This window comes from Polyodon spathula, chromosome 2 (genome assembly GCF_017654505.1).
Source record: "Polyodon spathula isolate WHYD16114869_AA chromosome 2, ASM1765450v1, whole genome shotgun sequence".
Lineage (NCBI taxonomy): Eukaryota > Metazoa > Chordata > Actinopteri > Acipenseriformes > Polyodontidae > Polyodon > Polyodon spathula.
Window position 1 is genome coordinate 6,707,396 of NC_054535.1, and position 15,443 is coordinate 6,722,838.

Here is a 15,443-nt window from a genome sequence, read left to right on the forward strand (position 1 = left end):
TAGAAAAAAAGGCAATACAGTGATGTTAGCATAGAAAAAGCCAATATATACAGTACAGTGGCTAACATAAGGGCTGCTTGATAAAAATCCCAAAAGGTGTGGACTGTGGGTCTTTCCTACTGGGAATTACAGCAGCATTACTGTATATATATATATATATATATATATATATATATATATATATATATATATATATATATATATATATATATATATATATATATTTTTTTTTAATGTTTAGTCTCCCAACAAATTAATTGTTGGCTTTGAACCAAAGAACCGTGGGGTTTGTCAACAGTTTTATTCTCTGTGCATCAGAATTCCTGGAACTGCACAGGCTGATTGCCTGAAGAAAGTTCCACAAAAGGATGTGCAAGACAAAGCTGCTGGAATAACTTTAATAAGATAGCATGGTAAACAATCTTACTTATAATTTGGTACCAAAACAGCCCGTAACATTGCCCATAACACACAAAAGTAAGGTGTGCCACAGTTCTCCATTATTGAAGAGTGCAATAAGGGAATAGGTGGAGCTGATCTCTTTGATCAGAATCGTAGAAGGTTGTGACAGTGATAAAATGATTCTTGGTGATACATCTCCCTCCCGACCTGTGAGGGTGTTGTGTAAAGAGAACAGAGTACCCTGGACTAGATGGCCAGACAATTCATTCCCAGGGTTAGGCAGAAGTTGGTCATCTAGAAAGGGGGTGGAGCTCCGATACACTAAATCATTGACCCAGAAGGGATACGATGTGGCAACAGAGGATTAGAGGAGCTGTTGCACTCGTTAACCAAGGGGTCATGAGTGATGGTACAAAAGGGGACAGAGCAGTGATCTTTTCCTTGGGATGGTTAAAGGTAAACCGAAAGGAGGACGTGAATTTATATGGTGAGGGTTTTGTTTGTTTGTTGTTGTGTCTAAGAAATATACTGTTTGTTGAACATGATTCGGAGCTGTTGCCAAAGGCCAGCACTTAACCGAACATCGCTGCACTTTGTTTCACGGTGAACGTTACACCACGAGCACTTTAGAAGTCACTGTGGACTTTTGTATGTGCTTTGTGTTTCATGTGGGTGTTTAAGAATGGGAAAGATTATTATTTTGGGACCAACCCATGGATTAAAACAGTGCAATACACGCTGCTGTATATCCTGTTTCTCATTGTTATTGTTTACTGCTGTTTTGTCATCAGACTTTGGATTATAAAAATAAATAACATTGCACCTGGTTTACTGTTGTCTGTCTGTCATTGATCACTGCTGCATTCCTGAACCTGCACACTGTTAACCACTTTGCCACAAAGGTACTGTGTAAAAATGGAATTGACCAATTGTCTGTTTCTGCCTGAGTGGTTGCTGGCTGTTGTATTGGCAGGTTAAAACTATAGCCCTGATAGAATTTACTAGGCCATTGTTCTCTCATTTATGGCTGCTCACCCCTCCCAAGAGCCAGAGCTCTTTCTTTCAGAAGAAGTGCTGTGAAGTGCAGATGGAAAAGAACCCTGGCCGTTCCTAAACCAGACCAATCGTCATTGTGTCGACTATTGCCTGAAGTGCCAAGCTGGTCTTCACATGTTTTGTGCACTGTCACTCAAAGTGAAGTTCATTACTGCTGAAAACCATTTTTGTGGTTTGCTTAAAAAACAGAAATACCACATGTATGTTATAGGCAGGGGTTCACATAACTGGCATGCAGGTACGCATGCGCACCTATAAAGCAAAATGCATACTTGCAGCAAGGGTGCAGATTATCTGGGGTGACCCATACCTGCCTAACCCCCCTAGGTCTCAAGGTCTGGGATCTGTCAATGTTCCCAAGTTAACTGAGCTTATATTCACTGACCATAATTAAATACCAGTCCCCATATTTCACATAAGGCTGGAAGGTTCCCATTCACTAAAAAGTCCATCTCTGCTAGTGATATCATTGGCTGCTTCAAAGTTTATAATATCAATCATTTTCTTTTACTGGACACTTGAAGCAACCAATGATAGCAGGCTTCTTGATTTAGCTGTCCATTCAGAGAAGAAGGATGCAGTTCTGTGGAGTGGCATTGTGAAAGCTCACTGATGCTTCGCTTCCCAAACTGACCGCTGAAAAGAGGAGGCGTCGATGCTTGAGAGCCATTACATTTAAACATGAATTTAAAAATAATAATAATAAAAAAAATTACTTAAGCATTTTACTTAAAATAACATTTTGTTTCCCTATCCTTCTATCAATACTGCTGTCCTAGCTAACGTGTTCAACAGCACTAATAAAGTGAAGAAGTGTTTAGTTTTTTTTTGGTTTTGAATCCACAGGGATGGAATTTAGTGATAGGCTATTGAAATAAACAGAGAATGCAAGATGATTTGTAAAAAAAAAAATAATACCCAGCAATCCAGATGCCTACTTAAACATTCATAAACTATTGTTGTTGTCAATGACACTGCCATTAATCCTTTAAGGATCGTGATCATGTAAACTGAAGTGTCACTCTGGGCCCGTGATTGGGTAAACTGATAAAAACCACTCTTCGTTTCTTTGACTTCCTTTGCAGTATAGCTTGTTAACGCATTCCATTGGTTACGGGAGGGATTTAACTTCACTGTTTTTTTTGTGTGACGTCACTCAGATGGGCATTTCATTTTTAAAGGCTGGAGACATTGCACAGCAGCACGCAGAGACAAAACATGACACAGGAACTTGTTTAAAGCTAAGATAAAAATAATAGGCAAACACTGTAAATCCGATGTATTTGACTAATAGTTATATTCAAATATTTATTCTATCTCGTGTTTTAATACATATGTTTTACAACATTTATAAATATCAAGAAACGAGTGGATATAAGCATATCATGTTTCAATAACTAAATTTATCAGATATGTTTTTTTCTTCTCCTTATTACTGATAATAATGGAGTGAAGCACTATTATTTTATTTATAAATATTTATTTTGAGAAAAATAATCCAGACTAGTGTCCATTATTGCTTATAAAGACAATGAGAATAAATGTTCATTACGTCATTGCCATCACTCAAGTGAAACAATCTTGCAATTTGCCCAAACATCAGTATCAGGAAGTGTAAGTCCCTCAGGTCATAGAATAACTCATCTTTATGCATGTATCTCTAAGCAGAATACACAGAAAAATACTGAATGCTAAAAAACAAAAAACTAACATCGTGCTGAAAAAAAAAGCAGCAAAAAGCTTTTATGGTTTCTGAAGTATTTTATAAGTTCTCCAGACTGTTCTGAAAAAGGACCCCAATTTCAAGATGCTACTGTAAAAATTATATTTTTAGTGATTTTTTATAGGAGGAGAGTCTACTACAGCTAAAAGAAAGCCCTAGTCCTGAGTGAGTATCATACTGAAAAATGCTTGGTCCTAAAGGGTTAAGCAGTGCTGCTTGTGAGCTTTTATAAAATGTCAACATTTTGCAAAACAAACATTGATCAGCCTCACGCCTTTCTGCCCTGGTGCATATTCATATGTGCAAGATGACACTAAAACCTTTGATCCTGAACCAAGCATCCTTGACAGGGATGTAAATCGTGTTGAAAAATGATGCTTTAAACTGTTTTGAAAGTTTAGCACTAGAGAACCTACTGGTGATAAATGATTAAATACCACCCCAATCAAGCCTCCCTTACAACTTCTCACACAACACAACCCTTCTCTTCTGTGTATGTGGATGACTGGAGTGGGTCATTTGAGTTGTCCAGACCCAATGAGAAACTATCAGCCACTATGGTTGCTAACGAATACTAATACTACTACTACTACTACTAATAATAATAATAATAATAATAATAATAATAATAATAATAATAAATAATAATAATAATAATAATAAATTAAACATGTCTACTGGCCCAGAATGTAATGTCACTCACGCTATATATGAGGTACCCTGGCACTGAAATCTAGCTCCAAATTTGCATGCTGATACTTGACACCCCAATTGGTACTCACCTGAGACCCTAATGATAAACCCTATGTGAACCCTTGATTTATAGATCATTATAGGTACTGTATAGGTGTAAACCAAAAGCTGTTTTTTTTATTTATTTTTTTTAATTCATTTTATTAAGATTGTTTTTTGATCCTAAATATATTCACCCATGAGTATTCAGGAATAAAAGGTACTATTAGACTTTTTTTTGTTGATCTCTTCAAAAATATGTAAAGGGGAAGTGTCTATACCAGTTGAATCTTGATTCAGATATTTATGGGTTAGAGGCTGCAGGGAAATCTGTCTGTGTGATTACACAACCATGATCCAGTAGATGTACACAAGCCTCTCATTACTGGGACTAATGCCCAGTGGAGGCACATCTGATTCAGCATGATAATTAATTCTGTTTACTTTATGCTCTGTAAACCAGTGGATCCATTGACCTTCTGACATAGCTGTCCCAAACCCTAACCTGATCGCTGTTGAATGACTATGGGCCAGATAAAATGATTTATCACACTACTGGGTAAACTGTAGCAGCTTACATATGACTGCAGAACAAGATATTTCTTTTGTTGTAGGCAATCAATAGGTTCATAGTGAACTCTAGCAAACTGAATTTTAGACAGTATGTCAACTTAAAGATGTAAATATGCGGCCAGAGTATCTTTCATACTGTCTGCAATTCCACATACATGTATACAAGTGCTTACAACAGCAAAACATAGCCAACGCATTTGAGTCAAATTTAGTCTTAGCAGCCTAGAAGTGTTGTATGGGATCCATATTTTCAAACTGTATTAAAGTCTAGATTTTTTTTTTTACAGCTCCCTTAAGGGCATGCAAATGCATTTTATACTGATGCACTACGGTTATGACAGCCTGTTTTTCAATGAGTTTTGTGCATTAAGATTACAGAAAGCAATGCAAAGGGAAATTATGCAACCAGTTTAGCATCATGGTGGTGCCCCAATGTTTGTTGCACAGCAAATTGAGTATATCAACATAAAGAATGCTCTCCTCTTGAGTGCCAGTTTAGCATAGCCCCTCCTCCTTAGTCATTCTTGTAATTAAGATTATTGTGTTTTTTATGTCTTGGTGTGGTTAATATTTGTGGATTTGATGTAGCCTTAATGATTATTGTAATTAACACTTGGTTTGTCATTGTATAACAGTTTGGAAATATATAATTAATCCATTCCAGATTGCTTTGACCAATTAAAAGGTTTGTGAATATATAATTAAATCATTTAAGAGTGCTTTTACTAATTATATGGTTTGGGACTATATGGGCTAATTAATTCTGTCAAGATTACTGTTATCAGCTAAACTTGGTTTAGTAATACAAGCACTTATTCATTACTTTATTTGACTTGAAAGCAAAGTTTGGAGAATAAACCTAGCCTGTTTATTAACCTGGTAAACTATATATTCTGGGTATAACTAAGCAACATTCCTGTTTCTTTTTGGTGAATGACATTGCTACACAAAATATTTTCTTGCCTGGGGCAATGCAATCTAATTATATTTTATTTTCTTAATTAATTGAATAATCACTTGTGTTCTCCTTTACTTATATTAAGCTGGTTTACTTTATTATTGGCTCTGTTGCCTATCATATTTTTGGTTCATTGGTGTAATTGTGAATGTTTTTCTTTTATTATTTTATGCTGGATATACTTATTTTATTAATATAATCCTTGCCTTTCAAATTATAGGTACTGTATTGAAATGGTTGTTTGGTCCCAAACAGAAACATTTTAGACTGTTGGATTCTTCTTTTAATAAACTGTTTTTTGATTATAAATGTCATTGTATTTGTCTATTGTTTGGACACTGGACTTAAAAGAACCTATATAGGTGTTAACCCATAGTTCTACCATTAAAAAATAGGACCAAAGGGTGACATAGTCTGAATACTAAAAGTAGATTAAAATTGTTTTTACCAAGCATCTGATGCCACCCATTCTGGTAGGCTCCCCATCTAAGGGATAGGTGTTCGAGGTACATTAAAACAACAAGGCAATTGAACTTGATATTATAAAATGTGGTTCAATGATTTACAATAGCTGAGACTCCAGACCTTTGAACTTTACAAAGCCGCATTAAACATATACAATGATAGACCTTGGGGTACTTGGCTATTTTAAGCTTTGCTAATTTTTCAACATTTTACTATACAGTACAATACTTCGTATATCACAGTAACTGTCGACAGCACTGACCAAAAGATGGAGGACAAACACTTAACCTGTTGCAGGGGATTGTTTTTGCAGAGATTTAAGCCATTCATGAAATCAGCTTGAATAAATGGAACAAAAATAAAAGAAGGTTACAGTATTGGCTCACAAGCTGGACTTCATTACTCCAGCTACTGCTGTTCCCATTGTCCTTCTATCAGGTTGCGAAGGTTGCTTTCTGTATGGATAATCTCATTAAAAGGAATAGTCATGGGATGACTGATGCAAATGATCTGCATTACCATACTGCATCTTTGAAACAAAGGATTTGTTGGCTATTTGTGACATTATTGTTAGTGCTGTTAATAATGTCCTTGATCCTGTCTTTCATGTTCTCTGTAGGGTTAATTAGAAGATCTTCTCATTCATATGGTAGAGCCTATGATGCTTCTACCTGGATTGCTGCCTAGACAACAGAAATAATGGCTAAAATGTTGTTGTTTTTTTCTTCTTGAAATAAAACAGCATAAATATAAATGAAAGGGTGTTGTATACCAAATACATTATCCAGGATTTAGGGCCCCAGGACACATTTACTGGTAACCTAAAGACGCGGCTGCCTGGACTTTATCATCCTGACCATCTTAATGTTCAGCTCTGGTTAAATACTAGTCTGAATGGACACCTCATCCCCAAAGGTCGATGTTCATGTGGGATGATGCTACATTTGGCTGGGGAAGTTTATTTAAATGTTCCCCTAATTGTTGGAACCTGCCTTATTGCACAGTGCACATTTGAGTGTTTGTGCTACAATCAATTAGTAATTAAACACTTTAAGTTCCATAACTAATGCAGTTTTATCAGTGAGTCCTTGCTTATCCATGGTCACACTGGATGAGATTCTTAAGGTCTTAGGTTAAAGGACAATGTGCACAGTGTAAGTGAAAGAAAAACCGACTAAACACCTTGGATTAATGTTTTGATTTGCTTGTTACTAGTTTTGTTTCACTATTTTCCATGGAGGATATAAACTGTATATTTTATTTTATATACTGCAGTATATAAAAAAAATTCAAAAAAGAAAATCACTTGTTGATTTCTTAAGGGAGGGATAGAGTAGCTCTCAATCTATCTATCTATCTATCTATCTATCTATCTATCTATATATATAATATATATTATATATATATATATATATATATATATATATATATATATATATATATATATATATATATATATATACACATACACATACACACACACACATACACACAGAGTATATTGCTTTAACAACTGGACTGCAATACTGAATTCAGCTGCTATCTGTCTTATCTGGGGAACTTAGACCCCGTTCATACTACTGTGCTGGCCCAGGGCTGCACGTTCACATATGTGAATGAGAAGCAGGCCTAAAATGTGGCGAATTGCTTATTTATTTATTTATTTATTTATTTTATTTATTTATTTTTATTTAAATGGAACGATAGCCTGCACTCAGAATGGAAGCGCTACCGGGATATACAGTAATCCTTGATTTGTAGATGTTTCTTATTAATATATTTTTTTTTTCCAATGCAGCACAATAATTATATATATATATATATATATATATATATATATATATATATATATATATATGTGTGTGTATGTGTGTATATATATATATGACGATAATATATTGTGTTTGTTTGTTGGTGTTGTGTTTGTATATATATATATATATATATATAAAACAAACAAACAAAAAACAAAAAAAACATATTATTGACTATTTTGACTTAATGGTCTGAGCTTACTCAAGAATACAGAGCTATTTAGAATGCAGGAAACAGCAATTTGCTAGTGTTCACAGGAATAAAGATTTATTTTCGTAATGGATACTTCACTCAGATTGCAAATCACTAACAGGTTGTACATACAGTGACTGACATTCACAAGACAAACTCACGTCTGACCACCTTATACTACTGCTCCCTCCTAAGGAAAGACACTGCATTAAATAACAATTAATGAATTATTCAATAACCAGTTATACGTATTTGTTTAACCTGCATGAATACCACATTTGTTTACGAACTATTCTGTTGTTTACTCATTATTATTATTATTCTCTAGTTCCTAACCATTACGAGTAAAGACTGAACATCAGCATTACCCCTTCTATTGGAAGATAACCGAACATACGGCTGTAACAAAACCCTTGTTCCACATGTAGCTTAATCTAATACAGTAATACATCGTCATATATCAAATACACTTTGTTCAACAACATGAATGATACATAATAAAACACTGCTCTATCGCCAGTAGAATAAGCTTAAGTTCTATAGTAAGCAAAGACAAGTAGCTCCAGGTTTGTGTCTGTGGCTGGAACAAAGTGACAACAGTTAGGGGTTTGAAGATTCATCAAGGGAGAATGAAATGCTTGAGGGAGAGTTTTTACAAAGTCAGTCAAGTCAGTCGAATGCAATCCAGCGGCAGGAAGCAACCACAGTTCACAGGATATCAGCACCCCTGTCATAGATGAGAGGAGGACTAGCATAAACACTACTAGTGATGAACCTAATGATCCTTGTGAACCCAGTCAGATGAGCCAGCACAAGAGAGCATTTGAATGGAAACAAGCCTGGAGTTAAATGGCCAAGGGCTTCTGAGAAAACAGTGTGGGACACAATAAACACAGATCTGTTTTGCATTGGGAAGGTTCGGTGGAAAGGTAAAAAAGAAGCTGGATACATTTTGGGATACCATATATGCATATGGATGCAAGAGGTCTGGATTTGAAAAAAAGAAAGGAGAAAGTACAAACTATTTCTGTAAAGTCTAGATGGCAGCAGGAGATTGAGCGCTTAGAGAAAGGAGGCAGCTGAGGACGCAATGGCGGAGAGCAGAACAAAGTCAAAAGGAGGCACTCAATCTATTACAAAGGGTCATAAAAGATAAGCTTGCAATATTGTGCACAGCTGAATGCCTACAGAAACGCAGCAAAAATGAGTGTTCGAGAACTAACTTTCATAAAGACCCATTCAAATTTGCAAATAAGTTATTCACCAGGGAGAAAAATGGCACAGTAAAAGCAACTAAGTCTGAGCTGGAGAGATATCTCGAGTACACACATACAGATTCAAAAAGGCAGGAACCTTTGTCGATTCCTTCAGATATCCCACCTATCAATCCACTGGAGGACTGTGCACACCTAAGAGGAATGAAGTAGAGCAAGTTGTGAAAAAGCAAGGGGGTCATCATCTCCTGGGCCTAATGGAGTTCCATACAGTATACGAGAGTGCCCCTGGTGTTCTATGAATCCTGTGGAAATTGATGAAAGTAGCACCTGTGTTGAAAACTGGAAGAAAGTATGCGGCAGAGGCTGCCCTTCATATCATTGATATCATGGGGCAAGTACAGCATGGAAGAGGAGGCCTTGGTCTCAGGTCAGTTCCTCCTACATGGCACAAAACAGCCCTAGCTCAATGGAAGAAGCTAGTAGTCAATGAGGTGCAAAAGCAGGAGGAGAGGATGAGATGCATAAAGGCAGTTTCCCAGGCCAAACAGGGAGAATGGATGATATAGGAAAGTGGAACTATGCAAGATCAGCTGGCAAGATCTATGGACAATAGAACAGAGCAGGATCAGTTTCCTCATAAGATGGGTCTTAGCCAAGGACGACAGTCAATTCATGTTTAGTGCATCCCATGTGTTCTAGAATCGTCTGCCTACAAGTGTAATCTACAGCCTTGCTGCATGAAGTACAAAACAGCACATTACCATCAATGATAAATTCATCCTTGCCAAACTCATTGGCAAATCTTAGGGGTAATTGTTATTGTTTTTGGCATCTTTGAACAGCTGTGGTTCAAAATTGAGAACAGGGAGGATGTGGGAGAAAACTTAAACCAGTGGAAAGAGAACGGACAGGCAATGGAGAGGACAATTAAAGAAAGTGGAGCAAAAGCATTAATCTGTTAGTGTGGGGTCTGGGTACCTGCTACTTTTGTTGTAGGTGTTCGCTGAATGATGACAGAGAGACAGAGGGATGCAGTTGACAACGCCACTCAGGTGTCCAGGTTTTATTACAAATAAATACACTTGCAGGGACAGGTGGCTGCCACTAGGGTACCAGCAATGATAGCCCTAGTGCAGGAGGACATATACAGACAGAGTGTAATCAAAATAATAACTCCAAAACAAAACAGTGAGAAAACAGCTAAAAACAGAAGTTTGCCAAACACTGACTTAGCGCTACTGACACTAAAAGGGAAGTCCCACTCCGGAACCTACTCTGTGACTCATTAAAATAAACTCACTCACTCACTCACTCACTCACTCACTCACTCACTCACTCACTCACTCACTCACTCACTCACTCACTCACTCAGGCTCTCCACACAGTAGTGAGGCTGCACACTTGCTGAAACAAGACCAATAAAACTGGCTTTCGAGCTCCTTTTTATAGCATGTGGCTGGGCTTAATTGATCATCAGTTAGTCAGTTAAGCCCCAGCCACATTACGCACATGGATTTGGCTGGGGGTTGAATTTAACCCATTGAATTTAACCCTATCCCTGCCAAACTTAAATTCAAAACATTTCAACTTTATTTACAACTGCAAAATCCTGCCATATCTAGTACACACGTGTTGAATATTTTATTTAAACTATACATATAAACAATACATTATTTACATGTGCAGGGCTTTTGCCCTGCCACAGCATCTAAAATTATTTTTTTAATTAATGCATTTTTGGTTTTATTTTTTTATGTTTTAAGGGACTACTTTTTCTAAGGTCAGGCAAATGTGGAAGGATATTTAATAATTTTTTTTTTTGTTAATTAAAACTTGTGCATTTTGGGAAAGAATTGATGAGATTCTCAAGATTAAAAAAATATTACGTAATGTAAACTTGTGGTGTACTTATTCACACCTTAGGAATAAGTATAGGAATATAAAAATATATATATATATATATATATATATATATATATATATATATATATATATATATATATATATATATAGTGTGTATGTTTTCTATTAGAGATGGCCTAAAAACTTTTTGAAAAATGACTGCCTCTAGTTATGACAGGCTTAGGGGATGATCCAGACCTTATTAAATCGTTGCTTTATAACTCATGTTGTTTAATTGTTCCGTGGCAACAGTGGATGAAATTTCCTCCTATGTCTGTTTGATTGAACAATGGTATAAATCAGAAAAGGCATGTGGGCAAGAAATCAGATCTTGGCAAATTACCATAAAAAGGAGTAAGATTAACAACGCAACAAATGCCATTGTCAGAAGAAAACTTATTTCACTTGCACATAGTTTACATAGCACTGAAGGCAGATTCAGTGTTCTTCAGCTGCTGCTTAGTCTAATAGATCAAATGCTGATGGTTTTGCTCTCCTTGCACTTTCAACAGCCATTGGGAAATGAATGGAGACTAATGAAATAAATGTGGGTAATCAGTATAGTACTGCAAAAACTGCCAAGACAACAAGCCCCATTGATCAAATCACTAGTACCAAGTGGATAAGTTGCATTTGCAGATGGTACATCTTACACAAGAGTTTGGATGTTCAGCAGGAAGTAACAATAAAACCATAATACAAATCTTACAATATTGCCAAGACACATTTTGAAGGAGAATTATTTTTTATTCCTACTCAACAAAAACATTACAAACAAAACATCCAAAAAACAAGCCCAGCTATAACTATGAAAGAAGCTAGACATGTGAAGAGAGTGAAACAGGCATACCACCTGCAACAGTAAGAGATTATGAAAATGCATTCCTGTGGTTTTAATTTTCTTTACTACACTCTATTATGTTTTTTATGATATACTGCAGTAAAGTTTTATGAGCACAGCCATTTTTTTTTAAAGTCTCAATGTACAAGCAGCATTAAAGTATGTTTGAAAAATCGATGAAATACTTGCATCACATGAAAAATAGATGAGCAACTCCATTAATGAAATGGTGACTCTATAAATGACTCCTAAAAAGTCAAAGATATAATAATATCCCCAGGACGCTGCCATGTAGTTCCTCCCAAAGCCAGAACAGACAGCTTTAACTTGAACGTTAAAAAGTATTTTGCTATCTGAATCACAAGTGGTGTGGATTTGTGAAAGGACGCGAGAGGATTGGAGCTGTTAATCTCTCTCCTGACAGGAGGTACCTGCACGCCTGTTCCAAGATCGGCCAGCTTGAAGGTAGGGGCGGAGACGGAAGTCGGTGCAGGGCGGAAAGACCATATTAGGGGACAAGATTACTGTGGTCAGCTGTGCTGCATTAGATAACTAATGCAGGGGTGGATTCTCCTAGTATATAAGGGCAGTTATTCTGTGAGTGTGGGGCCTCTGAGGTAAGATTTTGTGTTTATCCTGTACTGCCGTGGGTGTGGGTGTGGGTGTGTGGGTGAGTGTGGTTTGTTTGTTTGGGTTCCATGTTTATTTGTACTCGCCAAGACTAGGGAAAGCATGAACAATTCCAGGAAAGCTGCCTCATTATTGCCAGCCCACACAAACCTGGGCACGACTCACCCTGCACCTGACTACCACAAACCCGCACCAAGCACCTCACTGGGCTGAGAGATACTCACCCTGCATGAACATTTTGTTGTTTACTTTTCTGTTGGACAGAGTTCCGGTTTTAAATAACACCCCATTACCATTGCTGGTATTGGGACTGTTTATACTAAACACTTGGACTGTTGAAGGCTACTGCCCAGCCTGACCTACGTATTGTGGTTGTTGTATGTGTTTGTTATTTGTTTGGTTGAAATATTTATTTTGCTCTGTGAGTTGTGTTTTTTTTAACCTTTTTTTGTTTAAATAAATACGCGCGCACCAGCGCTTTCAACCCCGAAAGTACCTGCCTGTGTGTCAGCCTCGTGGTCTGGGTACATCACCACTCGAGCCCTCCTGTCACATAGGATCTGGGGAATGCTTCTTCCTTTAAAATATATCTGTCTGGCAGTTTTACTGTATCATCCACAAGAATGATTTAATGCTTGTGAAAAAGCTGAATAATGCACATATTTTGTGTATACTAAAGTCATGTAGTCTGGGAGACAGCCTGTTGGTGGCGCTGAAGTAGACAGATATAGGCCGCCATTTCTGCTTGCTCTTCAGAACTTCATTGACCACTGAACCAATACCGACTCTCTATTAATTTATTTCCAGGTTAGTATATTGAAGGTTTAATACACTTTTTATTAAATAATAACTATATTATGTTGCTTCAAACATAAAAGATCTGTTATTGTCTAATTGCTTCTTAAGTAGCTTATGAAAATAAACATAAGTACCGCATAACCACATGGATATTTTGGAAGACTACAGGGCCCCAAGTTTAATGTATAGGTGAAAATAACTTGAATGTTACTTCATACATGATTATTTCTGAAGTATATGCTAACCAAATGCCCTGCTTCCTTACTGTAATTGTGTGAATTTTATTTTGAATTGTAAAATTAAAAGAGAACTTCACTAACCACGGAAGCAAACGCAGCAATACCTACACTGTCTTTATTAAAGACAGTTTACGGGAGGACCCATAACATTACCACAATTGCTTCTGTCCTGGAGTCCTTGAAATCTTAATGTGTCTGACGACCATCTATGGCTTCTTTTTTCAGTTTCGCTCTCTCTCGTGGTGCATGCTGCGAGGATGTGGGTGGAGTCAGAAGTGCGAGTGAGCGCTGCCGAAAGGTCTTTTTCTTTTTACTCTGCCTTTTACTGTTTTACAGCATATTTATTGTTGAAAAAGTGAACTAACGTTTGTCAGCTTTTGGCCATTATGGCCAGTTCGCAGGGTCCCGACCCGCCTTCTTTCCCCTTTAAAAAACTAACCCACCGACATGGGGAGAAGATCGCCCCAGAGAGTTTCTATCCCTTGGAACACTGTATGCTAGCAGTGGGAGGTGTTGTGAGTTGTAAGAGCATCAGATAAGCTTTCCAAATGAATGGGGCAATAGTACTTTTCTTATCTAAAATAGAAATAGTGAACAAGCTTGTGGAGACGGGAATAGTGGCACATGATACGTTCACTCCCATACTCCTTTTGCAGCCTCAGCAGGGAAATCACCCTGTCTAATATCCCGCCTTTCTTCAGGAACAAGATCCTAGAGAGATATCCAGACACGAGCAGGTCATGTCATGATAAAACGGATCCCACTCGGAAGCACTGCAGCTGAAACACATTGTTTCATTACGAAGGAAGCTTTTTATGATTCTAAATGAGTTAAGTATCGTTTTAAAGTTTAGAATTGAAAATGATGATTATGTTATTTACATGACTTCAGAGTCAAGGAAATCTTTCAATTGTGGGAGTGGACAGTTGGAGGAGAGGAGACTGACAGCAGCGCAGCGACACTGGCTGAGGGTGATAACATGCAGTCTACAGCCGAGGTTCCAGCTAAGCAGAGCAGCCAGCTAGGTGAGACCGCAGTAGCAGAGTGTGTGGGGGTGGAGGTTGAGAAGCCAGCCAGGTGAGACCGCAGTAGCAGAGTGTGTGGGGGTGGAGGTTGACAAGCCAGCCAGGTGAGACCGCAGTAGCAGAGTGTGTGGGGGTGGAGGTTGAGAAGCCAGCCAGGTGAGACCGCAGTAGCAGAGTGTGTGGGGGTGGAGGTTGAGAAGCCAGCCAGGTGAGACCGCAGTAGCAGAGTGTATGGGGGTGGACGTTGAGATAGAGGCAGAAAAGGGAAATGAAGAGAAAGGGGAAAATGGTTTATAAAAGCCAAGAGGAAAAAGAGCTAGAAAAACAGATGACAGAACTGTAGCGAAGAAGTGCAGTACAGAAGGGTTTGCGTGAGGTGTGACAGAAATACAATGAGTTCTGGTTGTAAATCTCACTCTCGACCTGTGAGCGTGCTAAATAGCGAAAGGAGAAGTTTCTGGACGGGATGGCCTGACAGTTTGTTTCCGAGGTCGGGAAGTTGGTCAGCCGGATGGAAGCGAGACTCTGCTGCAGGAATGTATTGACCTGGAAGGTAAACGAGGTAGCAGTTGCAAGCAATAGACAAAGCTGGAATCATTTACCAAGGGATCATGCAGGATAGCATAAAAGGGGCCAAAGAAATGGTAATTTTTTCCTTCGCTTGGTTTTTGGATAGAAACTGGAAGGACCGTGAGATACGTAAAGAAAGCAAAATATTCATGAGTGTTTTTTGTTTGTTTGTTTGTCTGTGTCTGTTTAGTAACTGTCTGTGTTTTCTGATTACAGCACTGGATGGCTAAACACAGATCCAGAGCCGTCGCCAAGGGCCAGCACAAACCAGATCAACACTGCACTTCAGTCACAATTAACATTGT